General features: G+C 48.5%; 1 protein-coding gene across 2 annotated transcripts in view; it reads right to left on the reverse strand.

The window, feature by feature from the left end:
• SLC23A2 (solute carrier family 23 member 2) overlaps window positions 1-18,101 on the reverse strand; it is a 123,681-nt gene extending 105,580 nt beyond the window's left edge. For both annotated transcript variants that reach the window (XM_051845288.2, XM_051845286.2), the window contains exon 1: window positions 17,967-18,101. The gene's annotated coding sequence lies outside the window, so the exon portion shown is untranslated. The remainder of the gene's footprint in view (window positions 1-17,966) is intronic.
• Between the last annotated feature and the right edge of the window lie 7,305 nt (window positions 18,102-25,406).

The raw sequence follows: 25,406 nt of genomic DNA on the forward strand, positions 1-25,406 counted from the left end.
ATGTCTACAGTTTTTTATACACTGTTGGTGCCTTTTACACATTTTTTCAGGTGTTTGGGTTTTTCTTACATTCATTTGCAAAGATGGGGCTGGCATTGTAGTAGGGCAGGTTAAGCTAACACTTGCAATACCAGCAACCATATTGGAGTACCAGTTCAAGATCCAGATGCTCTACTTCTAAGCCAACTCCCTAATGCATCTGGGAAGACAGCAAAGATGGCCCAAGTACTTGGGCCCCTGTCACCCACACGGGAGACCCAGATGGAGTTCCTGGCTCCTGGCTGAGGTCTGGCCCAACCCTGACTGTTACAGGTACCTGGAGAGTAAACTAGCAGATCAAAGATGGCTGTCTCTGTCTCTCCCTCTCTCTGCCTAACAAATAACTAAAAAATTCATTCATTAAAAATGCTATTTTAGGAAAATAACTAGGTTGTATAACTGTGTACACTTTAGTTCTAGGAAAGTCAGTACTCAGTGTTTAAGAACTGCCTGACCATCAAGGAGAGAGGCGCCTTTCTCTGAAGGGAGGAAGGAACCTCCACTGTGATATGGCCTTGACTAAACAAATTCAGAGTTGGTGAACTCAAGGGGCTTCCATAGCCTAGACAGCTCATAGCAAGAGTCTCGGGTGATTGCTGACGTCATAAATAAGAGTGCCAATTGTTAAATCAACAACGGGAGTCACTGGGTTCATGCTCCCCTCGCAGGATCTCTGTCCTTAATATGTTTATCTATGAAACTCAAAAACAACACTACTAGTCGAACAATACCCTATACCTGGTTCGGTTGTGTGAGTGCAACCTGTTGAAATCCCTGCTTAGTATATACTAAATTGATCTTCGGTATATGAAGGTAACCGAAAATGAAACGTGATGAAGCGGGGGGAGGGGAGAGGAAGTGGGTGAGGGGAGGGCCACGGGAGGGAAGGAGGTTGGGGGGGGGGGGGAGGCTATTGTGGTCCATAAGCTGTACTTTGGAAATTTATGCTCATTAAATAAATTAAAAAAAAAAAAAGAACTGCCTGAATAAATTATGACAGTGAAATACTTCAACAAAGCCATTCTGGGTTACACTATCTAATGACATGGGAAATCGATCTGTAGAAAAAACACCCCTACTTTTATAAAAACCATACTTGTTCAGCCAGGCAGGCCACCTAGGACATTACCAAAATATTTTGATCCTCCCAATGGTGTCAGATTTCAGCAATGGCCTCTCTGTTTTTCTGTTTTACATGTTGCTAATAAACGTGTATTATATTTGTGATTTCTCTTTTCAAGATTTAACATTCGCAAATAAAAGGGTGGGCGTCAGGCATGACAGTCTCGGTCTCTTTGCCATTCAATGAAAATAAGTTAAGTGTTTTAAATAAAACTCATAAATGCACATGCCAAACAAGTCACTAAGAGTACGCACGCCCAATGCTTAGATTGCATCTTTAATCCCTTATTACAAATGGAATAAACTCTCCAATACAAGAAAAATGAGGGCTTTGTCCATCCTCCCAACTATGTGAAAAGCTAAGGACTAAAATCCCAATTAGTATTCCTGGCAAAATAACCAAGTAAAAAATACAGTCCAATGGCAATTATTGGTGGTAATAAGTCACACTCAACTGACACAAATGGTTCTATTTTTCCCTTAATAAACTGTGCCTTTGCATGTAACTAAGCAGTGTGAAACAAGGCTGAAAAGCCTATTTTACACACACTGCCCCCAAAACTTCCTAAAATTTTCCCAAAATGTCTTGGAGTGATCAGGATTAGCTAATAATTTGGATAAATGGCCTCGGGGTCAGAATTTTGAAGTCAGATCCAGGAAGACCTGGAAAGGGTTACACTCCTGTCCCAGGCCAGCTGGCTCTTCCCACTGTCCACTCCCCACCCCAACCCGCCCAGCCCTCTGAACAGACTGCACCCCAAACAGAAAGGTTTAGGAACCCCACAGCCTCACCCTCCACCAGCAGTGCAGGCACAAGGCAGGGGGGCCAGACTCCCCACTGGAGGCAGCAGGAGAACCAGAATTCAGACTGGTCTCATTTCTCTGTTAAAAACCATCAAAAGCAGAGGGAGTTCGGCACAGTGGTTAAGACACAGCTTGGGAGCACTCGTATCCCATCAGAACGCGTGGGTTTGAGTCGCGGCTCTGGTCCTGGATTCCAGCTTCCTGCTACTTCCCTGAGAAGCAGAAGGTGATGGCTCAAGTACTGGAACGCCTGTCACCCATGTGGAGGCCACGACGGAGTTCAAGTTTTTGACTTTGACCTGGACCAGCCCTGGCTATCGTGTGCGTTTGAGGAGCAAACCAGTGGATAGAAGAACTCTGTCTCTACTATTCAAATAAAATGAAAATAAAAATAAAAAAATAAAAATCTTCAGTGGAGGGGGTGACGCAGTGGGACAGCAGGTTAAAGCCCTGGCCTGAAGCGCCGGCATCCCATATGGGCACCGGTCCATATCCCAGATGCTCCTCTTCTGATCCAGCTCTCTGCTATGGCCCGGGGTCCTCGGTCCCATGCACCTATGTGGGAGACCCGGAAGAAGCTCCTGGCTCCTGGCTTCGGATCGGCGCAGCTCCGACCCTTGCAGCCATCTGGGCAGTGAACCAGCGGATAGAAGACCTCTCTCTCTGTCTCTGCCTCTTTCTGTAACTGTCTTTCAAATAAATAAAATAAAATAAATCTTCAGTGGAAAGCCTATAAAAGACATCTAGCACCTCTTTCTGGAATAAGAACACCCAACCTCCCAAGTCAAGGCCATATTTACTGTGGCAATGATCTTAAAAATCTTCTTCAAGTTCAAATTTTACTTTTCTTTAAACTCAAATCTGATGGCTCCAGATATTTTAGTAGATAAGAAAATCTGAAATATTAATACCTTAAACAAAATCAGGTTCTGATTGATTTTTACCCATCTTTAAAAAAAATATTTCCTTTGAAACTTTAAGTCTTGAAAAATGAAATTGCAAATTTGGGAACTAAATTCCAGGGAAACAATTTACAAATAATACATCTCCAATGTCACAAAATAACATAAGACAAAATGGAGAAAATATTTATAATACTTATTAAAATACTAATATCCTTGAAAGAAAAATAATTGCTATAAACCACCAAAAAGGAGAAGGCATTGTGGAGCAGTGGGTTAAGCCATTACTTGCAATGCTGGAATCCTATATCAAAGCGCCAGTTCAAGTTCTAGCTGCTCTGTTTCCTATCTAGCTCCCTGCTAATGCACCTGGGAAAGCAGCAGAAAATGACCCAGGTACTTGGGCCCCTGCACCCATGTGGGAGAGACTCAGATGGAGCTGCAGGCTCCTGGCTTCAGCCTGGCCCATCCCCAACCATCACAACATTTTGGAGATGGAAAATGCCTGCCTTTCTCTCCCTCTCCCTTTCTGCCTTTCAAATAAATAAAATCAGCCTCTTAAAAAATTAAAAGTAAAAATAAACAACCAAAAAAAAAAAATTACCAGACTAGAAAAACTTGAAGGAAATGAATAAGCCAAATAAAATTAAAAATGGAAAAGGAATCATTAAAAAGTTCAAACTAGTTACCAAAGAAAAACAAAACATATCTGGTGATCCTATTCTTCACTCAATTGACAAAAAAATGAAAAAACTTAATTATAGCAATACTTTCCAGGATATTAACTATAAGAGGTATCTGGCATGTGTGTTATCCATGTGCTGAAAGCTTAAAAATGCAAATGATGTCCCTTCTAAAACTTTAGCCTAAAGAAATAATCAGAAAAACATACACAGATTTATGTACAAGGCTGTTCCTCATTACTTTGGGTCTACCATGGCGAGCAAAACAAAAAAGGCTCAGAAACTAAATATCCAACAACAAAATTTGTCAAATAACGTGATGCATTCAGGACAAAGGAGCTGCTAAAAATCATGTTTTAACAGACTAATAATTTAATCCCAGGAGGCTGGCGCTGTGGCAAAGCCAGTAAAGCCACCGCCTGCAGTGCCGGCATCCCATATGGGTGCTGGTTCAAGTCCTAGCTGTTCCACTTCTGATCCAGCTCTCTGGTATGGCCTGGGGAAGATGGTCCAAGTGCTTGGGCCCCTGCACTCTCGTGGAAGACCCGGAAGAAGCTCCAGGATCCTGGCTCCTAATAGGCACAGCTCCAGTCCTTATGGCCATTTGAGGAGTGAACCAGTGGATAAAAGACTCTCTCTCTCTCTCTCCCCCTCCCACCCTCCCTCCCTCTTCCTCTCTGTAACACTGCCTTTCAAATAAATACATCGTTTAAAAAAATTTAGTCCCATCCCTAAGAAATACAGCTAAATAAAAGCCATTTGAAAAGGCCCCTGCAAGATCTATTTGAAAACAAATACAATTACATATATTACACAGTGTATATGTGCGGGTAGATACACATACATGGTAATTTTACTTTCAGATATAACCACAAAAAAAAAAAAAACCCACTCAATGGGTCAAAAAAAGCTACTTTGTGCATAAAAACGTCACCACAAACCTACTACTACTTGTAAGCTCTCTCTTAAGACAGGACGCCAGTCTCACTTCCAGATATTTTTCCAGTAATTCTGACCTTAATTCTGATCAGTTCGTAACCTTCAACAGTCATTCTACCCAATAGCTTCAGCGTTCTCCACACAGTTCCTAAAATAGCTGTGAATTTCCTGCATGTTCTCTCAATTCATTTCCTACTGCAAAAAAAAAGGGGGGGGGGGGCAAAAGACAAAAGTTTCTGAGACGTGACAGACACTCCCCAGGGACTCTGCTCTACCTCTGATCCCTGAATGGACCAGGAACAACTCCACACACCCGTGGGGACGTCAATGGCAAAATCATTTAATTACTGGGGAGAATGACGTCAGTGCTCACATTAAATTCAGAGACAGTGCGCACACAGACATCTCTGATGCATTCGTCACCAAAGAGACACAGGAGGGTGTGACGTGACCGCTGACATTCCCATCCTGTTCTGCGCTGAGCCAACCACGAGAAGACCTCGGGCACGAGACGCATCCGAGTTTCAGTCCTCAGCCTTGGCTGCTCGCTGAAATCACCCTAAGGTTTTTCACCTGATCAGCTGCATCTGAGCAGCTGAGGATGGAACCAGGAATTGGCCATTGTTTAAAGTTCCCTGGATGATGCCCCTTTGCTGGCAAGGTTGAGGATCACTGACTGCAAGCTTTATTTTTCAAACAATAGATAATGAACGATCCTCGAGAGTAGAGAAATCTATTCAGTGGGCTGGGGCTGACAATTTTCTAATTCCAAAAACTCTGGCAGAGAGCATTTTTCTTGGAGGCTGAGATGTCTGCATCTCAACAGGAGTGTCTGGGATTGACACCTGACTCTCGCTGGCTCCCGATTCCAGTCTCCTGCTGGCGCAGACCCCGGGAGGCAGCAGTGATGCCCTAAGTAGCTGCGTTCCTGTAATCCATATAGGAGACCTGGACTGTACTTCTCCCTGCTTTCAGCCAGAGCCAGGCCCAGCCCTGGGCCATTGCAGGCATTTGGAGAGTGAACCAACAACTGGCAGCACTCTCTTTTTTGGGCACGTGTCTCTTTTTACCTCTCTTTCTCTCTCTCTCTCTCTGCCTCTCAAATATTAAAAAATAAATAAATAAAAACCTGAATTGAGGTTGAAGTGCAGTGGGTTGAGCAGCCCCCTGCAATGCAGGCATCCCATGTCGGAGTACTGGTTCAAATCCCAGCTGCTCCACTTCCAATCCATCTCCCGAATAATGCACCTGGGAAGGTAATGGAAGATGGTCCAAGTGCTTGGGCCCTTGCCACCAACGTGGGAGACTCAGATGGAGTTCCACGCTCCTGGCTTCAACCTGGCCCAGCCCTGGTTATTGTGGCCACTTGGGGAGTGAACCAACAGATGGAGGATATCTCTCTCCTCTCCCTCTCTAACTCTGCCTTTCAAATGAATAAATAGATCTTTTTAAAAAAATTGAATTGAAGCCGGCGCCGTGGCTCAATAGGCTAATCCTCCACCTTGCGGCGCCGGCACACCGGGTTCTAGTCCCGGTTGGGGCGCCGGATTCTGTCCCGGTTGCCCCTCTTCCAGGCCAGCTCTCTGCTATGGCCAGGGAGTGCAGTGGAGGATGGCCCAGGTGCTTGGGCCCTGCACCCCATGGGAGACCAGGAAAAGCACCTGGCTCCTGGCTCCTGCCAGGATCAGCGCGGTGCGCCGGCTGCAGCGGCGGCCATTGGAGGGTGAACCAGCGGCAAAAGGAAGACCTTTCTCTCTCTGTCTCTCTCTCTCACTGTCCACTCTGCCTGTCAAAAAAAAAAAAAAAAAAAAAATTGAATTGAATTGAGTAGGACACCAAATGAAATTTCCTAGTTAAGAAGCCAGCATTGTGGTACAGCAAGTTAAACCACGATTTGTAATGCTGGCATCTCATATCAGAGCACCGGTTTGAGCCCAGCTGCTCTACTTCAGAACCAGCTCCCTACTAATAGTCTGAAATGGTTCAAGTGCTTGGGTTCCTGCCACCCACATGGGAGACCAAGATGGAATTTCAGGATTCTGGCTTCAGCCTGGCCCAGCCCCAGCTGTTGTGGCTACTCGGGGATCAACCAACGGATGAAGATAGATTTCTCTATCTCTTTCTTTCCCACTGTTAGACTGCCTTTCAAATAAATAAAATAAATGTTTTGAAAAGGAAAGTTTCCAGTTAAAAATACATAATTCTTAGCAATACTGACACTAATCTACAAATCAAAATCCCATCTGCCTTTTTGGCAAAAATTGAGAAACTGATCTTGCAATTCATGGACCCAGAATATCCAAAACCATCTTGAAAAAGAAGATAACTGAAGGACTTGGGCTCCTGGATTTCAGAACTTAACAGAAAGCTACAGTAATTAAGGCGGTGTGGTCTAAGAATATACATACAGGATGATAAAACAATGGCGACACAGAGATTTATGGGAGACAACTGACCATCTCGAAATAAATCGTAGCATGATTTTCAACAAGGGTGTGAGGACAGTTCAGCAGGGCAGGACTAAACTTTCCAACAAATGCTGCTCAGACAACTGAAGCTCAAACATCAAAGAATTAGGTTGGACTCCTGTGTCATAACACATGCAAAATTTAACTCAAAAATAACAGACCCAAAAAGAATACATAAATAACAGATCCAAGTCTAAGAGGTGAAGGAACAAACCTCTTAAAAACCAAAAAGGGGAAGGGCTGGCACTGCAGTGCTGGCATCCCAAAGGGGCACCAGTTCGAGTCCCGGGTACTCCACTTTGGATCCAGCTCTCTGCTATGGCCTGGGAAAGCAGTGAAAAATGGCCCAAGTTCCATGTGGGAGACCTGGAAGAAGCTCCTGGCTTCAGATCGGTGCAGCTCTGCCCATCTGGGGAGTGAATCAGTGGATGGAAGATCTCTGTCTCTCTGTCTCTGCCTCTGCCTCTCTGTAATTCTCCCTTTCAAATAAATGAATAATCTTTAAACAAACGAAAAAAAAAAATCAAAAAGGGGTGTCAACGACCTTAAGTTAAGCAAAGGTTTCTTAGATATGGCAACAAAAGAAAGCATAAACTAACAGATAAATGGGACAGCATCAAAGTTTTAAACTTGTGCTTCAAAGGACACCGGATGGTGGGTGTTGAGCTGCCACTTGGGAGAGCCACACTCCATGTCAGAATGCCTGGATTCCAGTCACGGCTCAGCTTCTGATTCCAGCTTCATTATGTGCAGCTTGGGAGGCAGCAGGTGATGGCTCAAGTACTTGGTTCCCTGGCACTCACACAGGACACCTGGATTGAGTTCCAGGCTCCTGGCAGTGGGTAGGCCCAGCCCTGGGTAAGATGGGCATTGGAGAGTGAGCCGGTAGGTAAATCTCCCTGTCATTCAGCCTTTGAAATATAATAAACAAACAAACAAATGAATAAATAGAAATGGGGGGGAGAACATCAGCAAGAAAATGAAGACGACGACCCACCCACCCTACTTGCAAATTACAGATTAGAAAAGGGACGCATGCAGAATCCATTAAGAATCCTTACAACTCAACAATAAAAAGCCAAATAATAGAACTTCTAAAAGGGCAAAGGATTTGCATAGACATTTCTCCAGAAAAGACATAGAAATGGCCAATAAACACATGAAAACATGCTCTCAACATGATTAGTCATTAAGGAAATGGAAATCAAAACCACTGCATACACATCAGGGTGGCCATAACCAAAAAGACAACAACAAGTGTCAGAAAGGATGTGGGACAACTGGAACCTCACACACTGCTGATGCACCCACTCAGAGAAACAGTCTGGCGGTTCCTCAAAACATTTAACACAGAAGTATCACATGCTTCAGTAATTCCACTTCCAGGCATTCACCAAGAAAACTGAAAACACAACCACACAAAAACGTGTATACAAATGTTCCTAGCAGCATTTTCCTAACAGGGAAAATGTGAGAAGAATTCAAATGTCCATTGATCGATTAATGGATAAACAAAATGTGGTAGCCCCATACAACAGGATGTTTCTCAGCAATAAAAATGAAGTGCTGATAGGGGTCACCTTAGATTAACCTTGAAAACGTAAGACCAAGTAGAAAAGCAAGGCACAAAAACCCATGTATTGTATGATCCCTCTTCTACACCCAGAATAGGCAAATCCACAGAATAGGATGACAGATTAGGGGTTGCCAGGGTTTGGGGGGAAAGGGCAGATAGGGAGTGACTGTTAATGGGTACAAGGGTTTGTTTTTGAAGTAATAAAAACGTTCTTAAATAGGAGTGGTTATAAAACTCAGTGAATAGACTAAAAATCAAGTGTAGCCTTTAAAGGGTAAATTTTATGGCATGTGAATGATCTCAATAAAGCTTTTCTCCCTAGTGTTCTGAATGCTGGGAGCCCCTCCCCTGCCATTCCCACAGAAGCTCCTGTGACTCCTTTTCCATAAGAAAGTATGAATGAATCACCCCTTCCAACATCCTGTATTTCATGACCAGGCCACAAAATCAACTTAGGGCCTCGGAATCAATGTTTGTTTTCATGAAATGGGAACAGAGGACATCAGGATACGCAGCAGCACAGAAGGTTATGTGTTTTTTGGTTTTTTTTTTTTTTTTTTTTTTTTTTTTAGGGAACTTTTGTTCACCATACGGTGTGTATGTGTGTGGATGAAAAGGGGGTCAGCCAAAACACAAGCCTGAAAAATATACGAAGTCATCGCTGGACACCGAGTCAAGAATAAAACATTGGAAGATCTCAGAGCAGAAACTGGAAAAAAAAAGTTCAAGCCACTTTGGAACATCACCACAAGCACTGGACCAAACACTAGAAAAGGTGAACTTGACCGCTGTCAAGTGAAATAACAAACCAGAGTCTCACCCACCTCCAGGGCTCCCAAGAAGGGCTCAGAGCAGCTTCCCGCTCCCACAAAATTCAAGAGTCCCCCTGTTGGGAGTCTATAGCAGACTCCACGGCAGGACACGTGCAAACACACACCTTTCACTAACTGTATATGTGGTGAGGGAGTGCAGGATGGGAAGCCAGGAAATGTAGGGCCCAAACTCACACTGGACATCAAGACGCAGGTGCAAAAGGAGGACCTGAACATATAGGCAGGCGGGCCAGAAAAACAAGGCAGAGAGAGCAAAATTGCTACTGCTGACACACTCCGGTTATCTTCCCATGGATGAAAGAGTAAATAAAGGGAGAGAAACAGGAAGCCACATGGCTTCTCTGTGAGTTTCAAGGACTGTGGGTCGGAATCTCTGCTGTAACAGACGCAAGCAGCTGCAGAATACAGCAGCATGGGCCGGCGCCGCAGCTCACTAGGCTAATCCTCCGCCTTGCGGCGCCGGCATACCGGGTTCTAGTCCCGGTCGGGGTGCCGGATTCTGTCCTGGTTGCCCCTCTTCCAGGCCAGCTCTCTGCTGTGGCCCGGGAGTGCAGTGGAGGATGGCCCAAGTCCTTGGGCCCTGCACCCCATGGGAGACCAGGATAAGTACCTGGCTCCTGCCATCGGATCAGCGCGGTGCGCCGGCCACAGCGGCCATTGGAGGGTGAACCAACGGCAAAGGAAGACCTTTCTCTCTGTCTCTCTCACTGTCCACTCTGCCTGTCAAAAAAAAAAAAAAAAAAAAAAAACAAGAATACAGCAGCATGGGCTAAAAACCAGAAGCTCTGGTGCAGCGAGACAGACCACGTGGAATTCCTCACGGTGAGAAATTTGAGGTCGCCATCAAATCACCGGGGAACAGAACTTATTTGGAGAATCTCCACGTTAACGGGGACAGATCCTACCAAGAATACCTGTGAGGATTCCAAGGCCGATGTCAAGGTGACGAGATCTGTTCAATTTCTATGTATGATATTGTCATTCAGTGCGAAAGACATCAGAAACAGGACACGACACTTCTTTCATACCATTTTCACTGCATTCCAATAAAAACCAAGTCCAAGAGGGATCACTACAAATATCAGATTAAACCTGTTCAGAGAGTACCTCACCGATACACAGAGAAAGAAATGTGTAATCACAGGAAGCGGTGACCTGCACGACAAAATGCCCGTTTGCTGCTCTTCCGCTGCCTATGCAAGAAACTCAACAGCACAATAGCAGAGCTGGGCCGGGCAGCACAGCAGATCCACGCTAGCTCATGTTCCAGACGGACACACAGAGACTTCAGGTGTCCTCCATCCAGGACGGGGCAAACAGGCTGTGAGAAAATAGGAAGACTTCCAAGCTTGACCCAAGAAAAAATGCTCAAGGCCGGTGTCGTGGAGTAGTAGGCTAAGCACCAGCACCCCATATGGTCAGTGGTTCGAGTCCCAGCTGTTCCACTTCAGATCAAGCTCTCTGCTATGGCCTGGAAAAGCAGTGGAAGATGGCCCAAGACTTTGGGCCCCTGCACCTGCATGGGGGACTTATAAGAGGCTCCTGGCTTCAGATCAGCTTAGCTCCAGCCACTTGTGGCCATTTGGGGAGTGAACCAGCAGATGGAAGACCTTTCTATCTCTCCCTCTCTCTAATTCTGCCTCTCAAATAAATCAATAAATCCTAAAAAAAAAAAAAAAAAAAAAAATTTCTCCCGGTCACAAAGTTCCATGGCAAGACTAGGAGGGCATAGCTGCAAGGCCAGCTGTGTTGTAAGACGGAAGGAGCCTATGTCTTGGCCAAAAAGAGGACCACCTTGAAAAATGGGAGCAGGAAACACATTTTTATGTTGGAAGGCCACAGATTCTGGCTAGCAGCAACTACCTGCCTAATACCTGTGGTCAAGTGTGAGACGTGAGAGCCAGAAAGCCTGCTTTACTTCATCTGTGCTGGTTAGGAAATGGGGAGGAGGTCGAGGGAGGGAAGGAAGATGATCTCATACGAAACAGCAATAAACACTCTATAGAACAGGGGTGGGGAATGTCTGCCCGCAGGCTGTATAAGGCTCACAAAATTATCCAGTCCGGCCATGCCAAGGCAACTGCAGGCGGGCCATGAAATTAAAAAAAAAAAAAAAAATCTATAGCGGGCTAATCTTCAAGGTGATGGTTCCGTGTGGCTGTGGATGATGTTATAAATATCCAAACGGCCTCTGGCAGAAAAAAGATGTCCCACCCAGACTTAGTTTTTGTTAACAAACAAATGTAAGGACAAAGACTGCTTCAGTTTGTGAACAGAACAGACAGAAAAGATACCAAGTTCCCCCCCGAGTTAACTTACACACTTAATGAAATTTCCCATTGAAAGGATTTTGAAACCCTCAGTTGAAAAACACTGGGGAAAAAAAGAATTGCATGTAGGCATTATGAAATAATAAAATCTAAAGTAATTATGATTAAAACAGGTCACGGCAAAGGAAGAGACAGATAGATAAAGTGAACACAACAATAAATCCTATAACAGATCCAAGGATGCAGGGTATGATTAAGGGGTTATTTTAAGTTAATAAAGATGAATTTATGAATATATTGTGCTGGGGAAAATGTAAAACTAGGGGGAAAAATACTTCTCACTTCAAACCATTCTCCAGTACAAATATCAGATTAAGTAAACCAAATACTTTTTTTGAAAAGAACTAAGAGAAAATATTGATAAATACTTCTAAAATCTTAGGGTGGAGAAGCCAAGAGAAAGAAAACAAAAGATTAATAGATTTGAATTCAGAGTGTAGGAAAAATATTTGCAGCTTAGGACAAAAAAATGCAAATCTTAGCAGATTTCTCAGGCAGGAAGCAAGGACCAAATATAACATCTAATAGCACCAACTTTACTCAAAGATTAAGGGGGAAAAATGTTCCATATTAAAACAAACACTGATGTTCCTGGAACGGAATGAAAAAGTCACATTAATTTTGGATAAAACAGAAGACTTAAAAGAAGCGCCGCACTAGTTATACTCCGCAACATACATTCCCTCATGCCATACATTCGCAGAATAATTTATGAAGCAAAGTCTTCAAATATGAGAGCTCCTGGCAAAAAGAAGTGTATGAACTCATGGGAAGCTGCCAGCACCGATCACATCTCCCATTCCAAGAAGCAGGGGTTCACAAGCTTTTTCTATCTGAAGACCCAGATAGCGAGAACTTCAGGCTCCCTGGTTATTTGGTCTCCAGTGACCATGGCTGTGTTACAATAAAACTTTATTTACAAGAACAGGTGCTGAAATGCAAATTCAGGGCTCCACCGAGAACCTTCCCATTGAGAAACTCAGTCTGAGATCCTGGTGACAGCGATGGTGGTTGGTGGTGGCGGCTGGTGATGGCAGCAGCAGCGGCAGCAGCGTGTAAGATAAGGAAGAGCTTGGAGCTATCCCCAGCCTGGTGACAGCGAAGGATTTTGGCCAGCACTGCAGCTGCAGCGAACAAGAAAGCCAGACAAACCTTGAGGCTGAAATCCCAACTAAGTAGAGAGCATGAGAAATAGCGTTTCCTCCGTGAAGGCCAAGGACGCCGCAGTATGTCTGATCCAAAGCAGGGTGGAAAAATCCATCCTCAAGAGCCTTAAGGCCAAGACCTCTGTGATGAGATGAAGCCCAGAATGAAAAAGCAAATTCAGATTTAATTAAATCAATCTATGTGCTCGCTTGATCAAAGGGGCAGCCACTGCAAAACGTAGCTGGGGTTGGGAGCTGTGGAAGATTCCTGCGGCGGCACTCGTGGAGGGAGCCCAAGCGGGAAACACGGAAGCCGGGAACCAGCGCAGGCAGAGGGAGGCTGAAGCCAGGGGAGCAGGGCCTCCTCCCAGCGCACCCTCCACTCTCACCCCAGGGCGTGCTCTAGACTCTACAATGCCCATCTGAACAAGTCACTCCCATTCTGCGAATCGCCTGGTAGTCTTCCAACAAAATATAACCACCGTGAAACAGCCTCAAATAAACCTTCCTAGGGGCAGGTGCTTCTCCCCTACTGCCTGGGTCCCAGTGCTGGCTCTGCTGCCGATTCCAGCTTCCTGCTCATGTGCACCTTGGGAGGCGGCAGGTGATGGCTCAAGTCCTTGGGTCCCTGCCACTGGCTGGAGAGACCCGGATTGAGTTCCAGGCTTCTGACTTCAGCTTGGCCCAGCCCTGGCTGTTGCGGGCATCTGGGGAGCGAACCAGCAAATGGAAGCTCTGTCTCTGCCTTTCAAATAAACAATTTTTTAAAAACAGAGGTGGCCCTCTAGATGGGTGACCGCCACAGGCACCCAACAACTGATGCAGGGAGACCCAAGCCATCACCACTTTGGGCAGAACCTATGACAAGCTCTGAGTGAAGAAGCTCTCCTGTCCACTGACCACAGCCAGCCACTCTCCATGGAGCGACTGTCCCTGGAGGGCCTTAGAAGCTGCACAGACCTGGGATGAGCAGGGGCCCGGGGTCCAGGGAGAGATCTAAGACAATGAGACCATTCACATTCCATAAAACATCTTCCCCCCCACCCCAATCCCCTTCATTCCAGCTGGGTGTGTCAGGCTGGCCCAGCATCCTCACAGGCCCTGACACTGCTGCCCAGGCATCTCAGTGGTCACTTTCGGGCAGGGAACCTTTTAGTCCCTTCACCTATCTCCCTCCCCTCTCATATCTGATCCATTAGCCAACTGCAGCCCCACCTGGGAATCCAACCACTTCCCACTGTGCCCCCATTGCCTTGGTCTGCCCCTCCACCAGCCACCTGGCTGGTCTTCCCGCTGCCCTGCCCTGCCTTCAGTCTCATACAGCAAGGGCCACTGTGTCCTTGTCAAAAGCTAAATCACAGCCAGTACTGTAGTGCAGTGGGTCAAGTCACTGCTTGCGATGACAGAAATCCCCTATGGGAGAGCCAGCTACTCCGCTTCGGATCCAGCTTCCTGCTAACGCACCCTAGGAAAGCAGCAGCTGACCCAAGTCCTTTGGCCTCTCCAGCCACGTGGGAGACTCAGATGGAGTGCTGGGCTCTTGGCTTCAGCCTGGCCTGGACCTGGCAGTTGCAGCCATTTGAGGAGTAAAGCAGCAGACAAAAGATGTCTGTCTCTCCCTCTTTCTGTCACCCTGCCTTTCAAATAAATATTTAAAAAAAAAAAAAAGAAAAGAAAAACCAACTCAGTCCAGGCCCTTCTTTTACTCACAACCCTCCCGATGGCTCCCACCCTGCAGAGTAGAATCTACTGGCCTCACTAATGGTCCTTACATGGGCTGACCTCAAAATCAAATTCTCCCCTCCTCCTGCCTCAGGGCCCTTGCATCTGCTCAGAAAGTCCCCCCCCCCCAATCACGCACCTCATATCTTTGGTCAAAGATGATGAAAGCCCTCTGCTATGCACTGTACTGTACCTCGCTCCCCTCCCCACCCCCCAAAATTCACAAGTTGAAGCAACTGCATTTGGAAATCAGGCCTTTAGGAGATAATTAATGTTAAATTATGTCTCAAGGGTGGGGACGTAATCCAATAGGATTAGTGATTGCATAAGAAGACAAAAGAGATAAGACCGCACCAAGTAAAGGCCATGTGGACTCAAAGAGAAGGTAGCCAGAGAGCACCCTCACCAAAACCACAGGCCAGCACCGTGACCTTGGCCTTGGCCTTGGCAGCCTCCAGAAGTGTAAGATATGAATTCCTGCTGTTTAGGCCCCTCAGTCTATGGTATCTAATTATGGGAGCTGGAGCAGACGGACACTCCCTCCCTCCCGCCTCCCCTCCTGGAAGTTTCAGCTCCTTTTCTAACACTGCAAAATGCCTCCCACCAGGAGTGGGAGCTCCGTGTGGGCAAGGGATCTCCCTGCAGCATCTCGGGCACCAACAGAGAAACGTGTGAAAGGCACAAGCTGGAAGCCCATGGAAATCACCAAGCAGCAAATGAGAAGAGTGCCACGGGGCACACAAAGGGCACGTGGCAACCCTGAGGCAGCGATGGCACAGCTAACCTGCGGCCCAACCGGTCCTTAGGAAAGAGAGGACAAGAAAAGCCCCAGTGCTGGGCCCTCCGACAGAACAGATGGGCATGAAAGTGCATTAATGCGGTTATCCAGCATCAGGACCCAAATGACTGATGTGTAGGTTTTACAGGCAAGGCCTCTCACATGATTAATTTTTTAAAAAGTTCAGGAAGATTGAATAAAAATTAGTGCTTAAAAAGCTTCCATTTATAAGTACAAAGCAAACTATTACTGCTGGCTTTTCATTTCCTTAACCAAAACGGGTTCCTTAAACTCCCAGCAGTAGCAGATAGGTGTGCCCAGATGCATCCCTGGGTTGTCTAGAAAGACACTGCACAGGAAGGCAATAGCCGGCTCATGATTCCAACACCCAAACTAAAGCTCAGGCTCCCTAAGGGTCAAAGACTGGATTTTATTCCACAATGATTTAGTCAACTTAATGGATGGGGGATGGGAGTGGTGGCAGACAATACACAGGTAGGGGGACAGTTGGATGAGTGCTCAGTAGAGTGAACAGGTGGGTGGATGGATGGACAGACAGATACATGGGCAGACAGATGGCTACTTAAGTTTGCCCCAGGACACAAAATTCAGTTCTGCAATGGTAAGCCCACTAGACCTTGCTGTAGTCAGATAGCTTGATTGCCATGAGACCATAGCAAAACCATCTACAGTATCCTGGTACTTTCATTAAAAAAAAAAACAACCACCACACATCCTAACAGATGCTTAGGGGCTGGCGCTGTGGCGCAGCGGGTGCCATGTGGGCACCGGTTTAAGGCCCGGCTGCTCCACTTCCGATCCAGCCCTCTGCTGTGGCCTGGGAAAGCAGTAGAAGATGGCCCAAGTCCTTGGGCCCCGGCACCCGTGTAGGAGACCTGGAAGAAGCTCCTGGCTTCGGATAGCCACAGCTCCGCCTGTTGCAGCCATCTGGGGAGTGAACCAGAAGATGGAAAACCTCTCTGCCTCTGCCTCTCTGTAACTCTGCCTTTCAAATAGATAAATCTTAAAAAAAAAAAAAAAAAAAAAAGATGTTTAAACTCAGCTTAATCAACTGTGCCACACTCAGAAAACACAACTGCCATGAAACCATGTGAAAAAAAAAATTGTCAATATGAAAAGTTGTGAAATACTTATTGGCTTTAAATTAAAAAAAAAAAAATTCCAAGAGAAATACCAGCAGAGAAACGCCCTGGAATTAATAGAATCATCTCGGTTGCCGTTTTGGCGAAGGAAATGGTCTAGAACTTAGATACCTCAAGGTCAGGTGGGGCCGGCAGCGGCCCGGACACACCCGCGGCCTGCGTTTACCTAACAGGTGTGTCATGAGGGCTTACACTGGGCACACCCACAGATGCCCAAAAGCTGTTCAATTTTGTAATACCTTCCTAAGCGGCTCTCCTAGGGCCAACGCCAACCCGGTGCAGAAATCTGAATTAATGACCTGAGAAGGTCCCTTCTAAATCTCACCAAACCCCCTCAAGGCCCAGGTGAAAAAGGCAGGTGTGGACCAGCCCGGCAGCACTCAAACGCAAAAGCAGAAAGACAAAACCTGCTCCAGCCATCCCTGAGCCTCGCCTCTGGCCTGAGGAGGGAGGAACTGGCGGAGGGCGGTCACATGGCCACTAATGACAGCTCAAACCAGAATGCCTCGGACTCCCGCTCCCACGCCCTCGCGCATCTCGGGGCCTTGCGGCTACACGGGTGACCCAGGGGTCAGCAGGGACCGCGCACCGCAGCTGCAGCCCGAGCCCGCGGCGCACACAGCCAAGGCCGGGGCCTCCTCCACCTGCGGCTGCCCTCGCCTACCCTCTGCCCTGACAGTCGGTCATCGCCCATCAGCCGCGCTCCAAAACGCCCCGCCTGGAGGCCGCCTTCCCATCCGCTAACCATCCAAGGGGCACCCCGGATGGGCCGAGCGCAGCAAGAACCCCTGCGCCCTCACAGCGGGCACACTCGAAATGTCAATTCCTCTAGCCACAAAAGCTGGCGACGAAGGGGACCCCCGCGACCCCTGAGCGGAGCGCGGCAGGCCAGGGTGAAAAGGCCCTGGGGTCGGAGCGGCCGCTCCTAAAATTACTTGGCGCAGCCTTTGTCGGAGGGAAGAAAGCCAGAACGCAGAAGGCATCCCCCGCCCCGCGCCGCCCCTCTCCTCAGCCCCGAATTCCCGGGGGCGCCAGGATGCCCGGCGTGCACCTCCCGGGCGCAGCGAGGGGCGCGACCCAGGACTCGCGGGCGCAGAGCCCGGGAGGCGGAGGAGGCGACAGCCAGCCCTGTCCCGGGGGGAAGCCCCGCTCGCTTCCCCGCCGAGCGGCCTGAGGGCCCGGGCGGCTGCAGCTCAGAGGTGAGCGCTCCGGAGCCCGGCTGGGTCCGGCGGGGCGGCCGCGGCGGGAGGCCGCCGGGCATCAGGGGGCTGGGCGGATGGGCGCGAGGTTCCCGAAGCCGGGTCGTGTGGGGGCGGGGGGCGCAGGCCGCGCCGCGGGGCCGGTGACAGCGCTCGGGGGCTGTGCCAGGCCGGCCTCGTGGGCGCGGCGGGCAGCTCGCGGCCCGGCCGGCAGGTGCGGCCCGCGGGCGGGCGAGCGGGAAGCGCGGCGGCCCGGCTCTCACCTGACTGCAGCTCGCTAGGCTCCCGTCCTGCCACCGCGTCTGGGCGCTGCAGTGCCCGCCGCTTCCACCGCCGCCTCCGGTCCCCGCGACAGCCGCCTGCAAAATGGCGCCGCGGAGGGGCGGGCCGGAGGCGGGGAGCAGCGGAGCCGCCCGCCCCCGCGCCGGCCCAGGGCCCACCTCCCTCCCCGCCCCCCGACCCCAGCCCTCGGGCCTCCCCTAAGGGAGGGGCCGCCCCCTGGCACCCGCGAGCGCGGCCCGGCGCATCCCCGGCCTCGCGCGCCGCCGCCCACCGCCCGCGGCTCTCGCCTCCCTGCGCTTTGCCGAAAGCGCGCCGCGTTCTTGACCTTGCGCGTCGCACCTGCTGCGGGGGTCGCACCTGGAAGGCAAAACGCTCTCCCCTGCGGATCCCAACGGGGCGCCCAGCCCCGGAGTGGCTTCCCGCAAGATCGCCAAGGAGTTTGCGGCGCTTTGGGCTCCGTGGGTTGGATGTTATAGCGCAGTTTCGCGGCTCCGCCAGCTAGGGCGTCAGGTTTTGTAACTCGCTGGAGAAAAGGCCGTTACGTGATGCAGACACGTCTTGCCCGGGACTCCCAGAACTGGACTCGTCGTGGGAATGTCGTGTTAGGGGCGGGTTCTGATGCAGGGGGTCTGGGTGCAGCCCACGACTCCGCATTTCTAAAATGCCCCCTGCGATGCCCTCCGTGAGGGCCTTGGGTAAACCGGTGGCCCTCAATCTAGTTCCAGGCAGCTTCACCTGGGGGTGGGGGCGGGGGACTCCCTGAAGACACAGATGACCTCCTCCCCCTTGGATGTGCGTTTCTAGCAGTTCCCAGGTGATGCTGATGCTGCCGGTTTGGGGACCGCGCTTGAGGAGCCACTGCTGAAACCATCTTAATACGTGGCCAAATAAATAAATAAATAAATAAATAAATAAAATGAGCGCTCTCTTGGACCCTCCCATCCTAAAACTACCGCCATGGCTGCTTTCCTAACCAAACACAATCCGGCAGCTCCCAGAGCCACGCGGAGGACCGAGAGCCGCGCGCGAGCTCCCGCCGCGAGGAGCAGGGTTTGGCAGGGCGGTCTTGCGCGCAGGTCCTGCGGTTTTGGGAACTGGGGGAGGGGGTGGCCAGCAACGGAGAGGATTTAATAAAGTCAGCCCTTGCGGGCTGTGTCTTGGAGGATCAGTCAGGTGCCATTCCATTGGCTTCTCTGGTGACTTCGCGTCGTTAACACGCCGGCACCGGCTTGTAAAATTCAGCAGACTTTGGAAGGCCAGCCAGGTGTGTCTGATCCTCGGTGCAGATGGAGAAAAAAAAAATCAGGAAGATTCTGTGAGCAGCACGGGGCAGGGAGGGGGGGAGAGGACAAGCACTGCCCCCATAATCGTCTTTCTTCACCGCTGAGAGTGTTTCAATTTTTTTTTTTATTAATGCTATATGTGCCCACTCTGCAAGGATGGTAGAATCTGAGAGAATTAGAAGGGGAGTTTCAAAGTGAAGACCCTTTGGGCTTTTAAGTCTATCCCGACCTCAAGTTCATTCCACTCCCCGATGCATCCTCAGTGTCGCCAGCTCCCTGCCCACACGTGAGCAGTTCTGTCTCCTGAAAGGTCCTCCCCCTTCCCCGTCATTCCTCCCGAGGCACGGTCACTCCAGGCTCTCTCAGTCCTTCCCCGACCTTCTCTCGGCTAAATCCTACGGCCCGTCGCTGTCCTTTTCTTCCGCGATGGCTTTGTGACATTCCTTGGATTTCTGTCTTTCTTTCCGCCTTTCTTGTGATAATCCCTCTGGGTCCAGCCCGCCGAGCTACACTTCCCCCCTTCCCTTACCTGGCTCAAGTCTAGCAGTGTTGGTTTGTCCTAAGCTTTTCTACTGGCCTCCCCAGTGCCCCCGCCAAGGTCAGACTCCTCTCCGGGTTCCCCTGGCTCGCCGGGGCTTTCAGACACCCATTCCCAGCTGTTCCCTGGACAAGCTGCCCTGGGGCTTCCCCAGGGATGGTAAATACCATCGGTGGCAACCGCGCGCTCTGCATCTGCCTTTACCCAGGGGCTGACCCGCAGTATCTGAGGGGAAAGGCTTTGGCACTGACCATGCAGATGTTTTTCTTGTCATTCTGATGACTGATAAGACAACATTCCCATGACTGACAACATTCTCATTGTGTTACAAAGAGGATTTCAAGTAGATCAGGGGATGGGCAAGTCCTATGGCATTTATGGAAAGGGATCCACGTGGGTCCTGAGACCACTTCCCTGTGGATAGCGGATAGCGAGGGAGAACAGTAGAACATCTCCTGGACTCCGGTATGAGCAAGGAAACACCCAAACCATGGGCACCACCCTAATGCACCATCATGCGTACCCATTCAACAAGGCTGAACCCACCCACCCCTCATCATGCAACTCAGCCTTACTTTCCACCCTGCTCCAGACTCCAGTGTCCAGGAGCCCAGAGGGAGCACCGTGGTCCCACCTCCAAATCCTGTCACCTTCAGATCTCCTATCAGGCCCTGCCCTGAGCACTGCCCCTGCCCTATAAAAGGATGACCCCAGCCTGGATGGGAGGCAGTTCTCTCTCAAGGTTGCCTGGGCTCAGGTCTGAATGTGTGCTGTCTTTTTGCCTTTCAGTCAATCCTGTTCTGTTCACCTCTATCTGTGTCTTGCAGCTGTATTCTTACACACAGGAAGACAAGAACCTGGACTGAGTGTGTGGCTGCGGCTCTCGATCTCAACATACTTTGGGGGTCCCCAGCCCCAACACAACCCCACTTGTTATTCTCCCAGAAACTGTTTCCTGCCTGTGTCCGCACATTGTGCCACTGGAAACTTCGAAGGGGCCTTTAGCTCCATGTCTCCCAGCCCGTATGTCCACTCTGTCGCCATGGTCAGCTGGACAGGAGGTCTCTCTGGAATCTGCTGCGTCTCCAGCACCGGGCAGACCTCACTGACTCTCCCTTGGACTCTCGCAGAAGTTCCTCTCTGGCCTCTTGGCCTCAAGAGTTATCTCCCAAAACCACCCTTGCTATCCCGAAACACAGAAGTGCCCACCTCACACCCCTTCTGAAACTCTTTCAGGGCTTCCCGGCTTAAAGAATAGCCTGGTTTAAAAAAAAAAAAAAAAAAAAAAAAAAAAAAAAAAAAAAAAAACACAGAATGTAGGCTTTTTCCTGGAAAAGCATGCAAGGCCCTTTCTCCCCTAATAGCGAACTTCTTTATCTCCTCTTTTGCTGGACAAAGTGCTACTTTTTACTGCTGGCAGAGTGCAGCTGTTTCCAGGAGAGCCCTGACGTCAGCCGCTCACGGTTCTTTCGAGGATTCCACGAGGTCGTGTGTGCACTTTGCTCAGTGCCTGAATACACAGGTGTTCAATGTCACTGTTTTTCTATAGTTTTAGCCTTATCGTCAATTCAAAAACTGCATGAGCGCTTTCCTATCCATTTCCTTTTCCTTCTGTTTTCTGTTCATTTTCACTTCCTATTGCAGCTGATGCTAAAGTTTTTTTTCCTCCTATCTTAACTTCTCTAAATGAAAATCAGCAGAATATATTGAGAACATGCGATGACCTGGTTCACTTGATTGAAATCTCCCTCATTTCCAGGCTGTGTTACTTTTGAGCTAATTGTAGCTTGGGGCTATTTCATCTTCAAACGGTACTCTTCTTTTCAGTGTTATTTTCAACATCTCTCTGGAGTCTAGACTGGGGCAAACTTCTCCTGCAAAGGGCCAGATAGTGAATGTTGTAGGCTTTGTGGGTCAGGAGACAAAAATCAATGCTGTTCTATAGGACTCTTATATAACAGGATATCTTTCATTGATAGAATTCAAAATGTAATACTGAGCTGAATATTTTTATAATACATTTCTCTGTGAGGAATAAATATGAAGGGGAGGAAAATAAGATTTTGCTTAATTGGGGTTCAAAGTTGGGGTTTCTTATCATCAAATTGACCCTAAAGGACAGGTGTTTGGCACAGTGGTTAAGTTGCCATTTGGGGTGCCTGCATCCCATTTCAGAAAGCCTGGATTCCAGTCTGCACATGTACCCTGGGGAGCAGCAGATGATGGCTCAAGTACTTGGGTCTCTGCCACCCCTGTAGGAAATCCACGTTGAATTCCTAGCTCCTGGCTTTGGCTTGGCCCAGCCCTGGCTGTTACCAGTATCTGGGGAACAAATTAGTGGATGGAATCAATCTCTGCCCTGCCAACTGCCTTTCAAGTAAATAAAGTTTTTAAAAATTAATCCCTCACGGCCAGCACTGTGGTGTAGCGGGTAAAGCCGCCGCCTGCAGCCCCGGCTTCATCCCATATGGACACTGGTTCGAGTCCCCGCCGCTCCACTTCCAATCCAGCCCTCTGCTGTGGCCTGGGAAAGCCGTGGAAGATGGCCCAACTCCTTGGGCCCCTGCACCCGTGTGGGAGACCCGGAGGAAATTCCTGGCGGATGGATGGCTTCCCTCCCTGACTTTGCCTCTGCCTCCCTGTAACTCTGCTTCTCAAATAAATAAATAAGCTTTTTAAAAAATTAACCACAAGTGCTTATCTGTAAAAAATAAAAAAAATTCTTAACTGCTATAGAAACAGTAGGGTGAGCATTACAGTACAGCAGGCATTGTGCACAGTGGATTAAGCCGCAGTTTGCAATGCCCACATCCCATACCAGAGCGCGATGCAGCTTCAGGTTCCTGTTATTGGGCACCCCGCGAGGCAGCAGATGATGGCTCAAAAACCTGGGTCCTGCCACCCATGTGGGAGTCTGGGATGGAGTTCCTGGCTCCTGACTTCTGCCTGACCCAGCTCCAGGAGTGACAAGCATTTGGGGAGAGAACCAGTGGATGGAAGAGCTCTATCTGTCACTCCACCTGTTCAATAAATACACAAATAAACTTAAAAAAAAAAAAGCAATGGCTTTAGTTCCTCATTTAGGGTTGTCTCTTCAGCATAACACAGGACAGATACAATTTTTAATTTTCAGTAGATCTGATTAAATGGCAAAAAGCAAGCAAAAGGAGAGTTTGTCAAGGCCTTTTCATCCAAATCTGAGAAAGTGCTTGGGGGGAGGGCAGGTGCTCCATGCATAAACCATCTCTTGGTGTCACCAGAACTCCTAGCTTCTTTCTTTCTTTTTTTTTTTTTTTTTTTTGACAGGCAGAGTGGACAGTGAGAGAGAAAGAGACAGAGAGAAAGGTCTTCTTTTTTTCCGTTGGTTCACCCCACAATGGCCACTGCGGCTAGCGCACCGCACCGATCCAAAGCCAGGAGCCAGGTGCTTCTCCTGGTCTCCAATGTGGGTGCAGGACCCAAGAACTTGGGCCATCCTCCATTGCACTCCCAGGCCACAGCAGAGAGCTGGACTGGAAGAGGAGCAACCAGGACAGAATCTGGTGCCCCGACCGGGACTAGAACCCCAGGGTGCCGGCGCCTTGGGCGGAGGATCAGCCTACTGAGCTGCAGCGCCGGCCCAGAACTCCTACTTTCTAAGTCAGCATCCTAGCAGACATGCCAAGTTTGGAGCCATATGAGGGGGTCCAAGAACTGCCTGAAATGATTTTTTTTTTGCATGTCCAGTGTTGTCCATTGCAGCATTATTTCACATAGCAAAAAATAAAAACAAACAAACAAACAAAAACCTGGAAACAGAATTCTAAGTCCACAAGGTAGACACCATGAGTAAAGTTTATATTCCCAAGTTGAAAACATTTATAGACAGGAAGTTCTCATTTAGATTAAATGGTGTAGATTAAGCCTCTGCTTGCAACACCAGCATCCCATATGAGTGCTGTTTGGACCCAAGTGCTTGGGTCATGCCACCCATGGAGGAGACCTGAATGGAGGTCCAGGCTCCTGGCTTTGGCTTGGCCCAGCCCTGGCCATTGCAACCATTTGAGGAATGAGCCAGCTGATGGATGATCTCTCTCTCTCTCTCTCTCTCTCTGTAACTCTGCCTTTCAAAAAAACATCTTTTTTAAAAAATAAAAAATTAAATGGTATAGACATGTCCAAGAAATGCTGTGGGAATGGACCCATTTATGAACCTTGGGACAGATAGGTGTAGGGGTGGTCAGTAGTGGGCTACAGACCCATACTGGAATGGGGTAGGATGAGGAGACAGTGTCATCATGGGATATGCCTCAAGAAAATGATAAGACCCTTGTCCCCTCTCCAAAAGACCTTAAACTTTTGTTGATTTTTTTAAAAATTGGGAGGTAAGCATTTGTCAAAGCAGGCATTTGTTCCGGCTTAGGGTACCCACATCCTATATCAGAGTACCTGGACTTGAGTCCCTGCTCTGCTCCCAATTCCAGCTTCCTACTAATAGGCACCCTGGGAGGCAGCATATGATGGCTCCAGTACTTGGACCCCTGCCACCCATGTAGGAGACCTGGATTGAGTTCCAGGCTACCAGTTTGGCCTGGTGCAGTCTTGCCTGTTGTAGGCATTTGGGGGCTGAACCAATGGATGGAAGATCTCTCTCTCTCTCTCTCTCTCTCTCTGTCTTTCAAATAAGATGAAAATAACTAATTTTTTTTTCAGTGTTTAATTTTGTAACTGACACACAAATGTCCAGCAATGAGGAGTGGCAAAATAAACTGTGGTCTCAGCATTGTATGGCATACCTCTGGCCCTCTCCCACGCCTCCGCATATGGTTTTCTTCTTCACGGAGAGGTAACTCACATGCCGCAACATTCACCACTGTAACGTATGCTGCTCAGTGGTGTTTAGTGGATTCCCAGAGCTGTACACCATCACCACTGTCTGATCTCACAACACTGCCATCACCCAGACAGAAACTCCATCTCTACTAGCAGTCATTTCTTATTTCCTCTCTCCCTCCAGCCCCCAGCAACCACCAACCTACACTTTTTTCCTATAAATTTGCCTGTCTGGACATTATATATAAATGCAATAATAGAACGTGGGCTTTTTTGATTGACTTCTTTCAGTCAGCATGGTTTTCAGGGCTTATCCACATCACAGCACGTATCAAATCTTTCATTCCTTTTGTTATTATTGTAAAATTTACATCAAATAAAATTCACCCTTTTAGCAGTTTTCAAGTGTGCAACTCAGTGACACCCAGCATACTCACACAGCTGTGTGGCCATCAGCAATGTCCATTTCTAGAACTGTTTCATCCTGTTCAACCGAAACTCTGTACTCCCAATCACCATTCCTGTCCAGTCCCTAGTAACCACCCCTCGGCTTTCTCTTTCCAGGAATTTGCCTATTCTAGGCATCTCATATAAGGGGAATCCACCAGTTGTCCTTTTGTGTCTAACTCCATTGGCTTAGCATGGTGTTTTCAAGGATCATTCCTGTTGTAGCATGGATCAGAACTGTATTCCTGCTTGCAAGTGGGCATTTAGCCTAGTGATTAAAACTCCAGAGTTTCACATCAGGGTATCTGGGTTTAATTCTCAGCTCCTGCCTCTATATTCCT

The sequence above is a fragment of the Oryctolagus cuniculus genome, chromosome 11, assembly GCF_964237555.1.
Source record: "Oryctolagus cuniculus chromosome 11, mOryCun1.1, whole genome shotgun sequence".
Taxonomy (NCBI): domain Eukaryota; kingdom Metazoa; phylum Chordata; class Mammalia; order Lagomorpha; family Leporidae; genus Oryctolagus; species Oryctolagus cuniculus.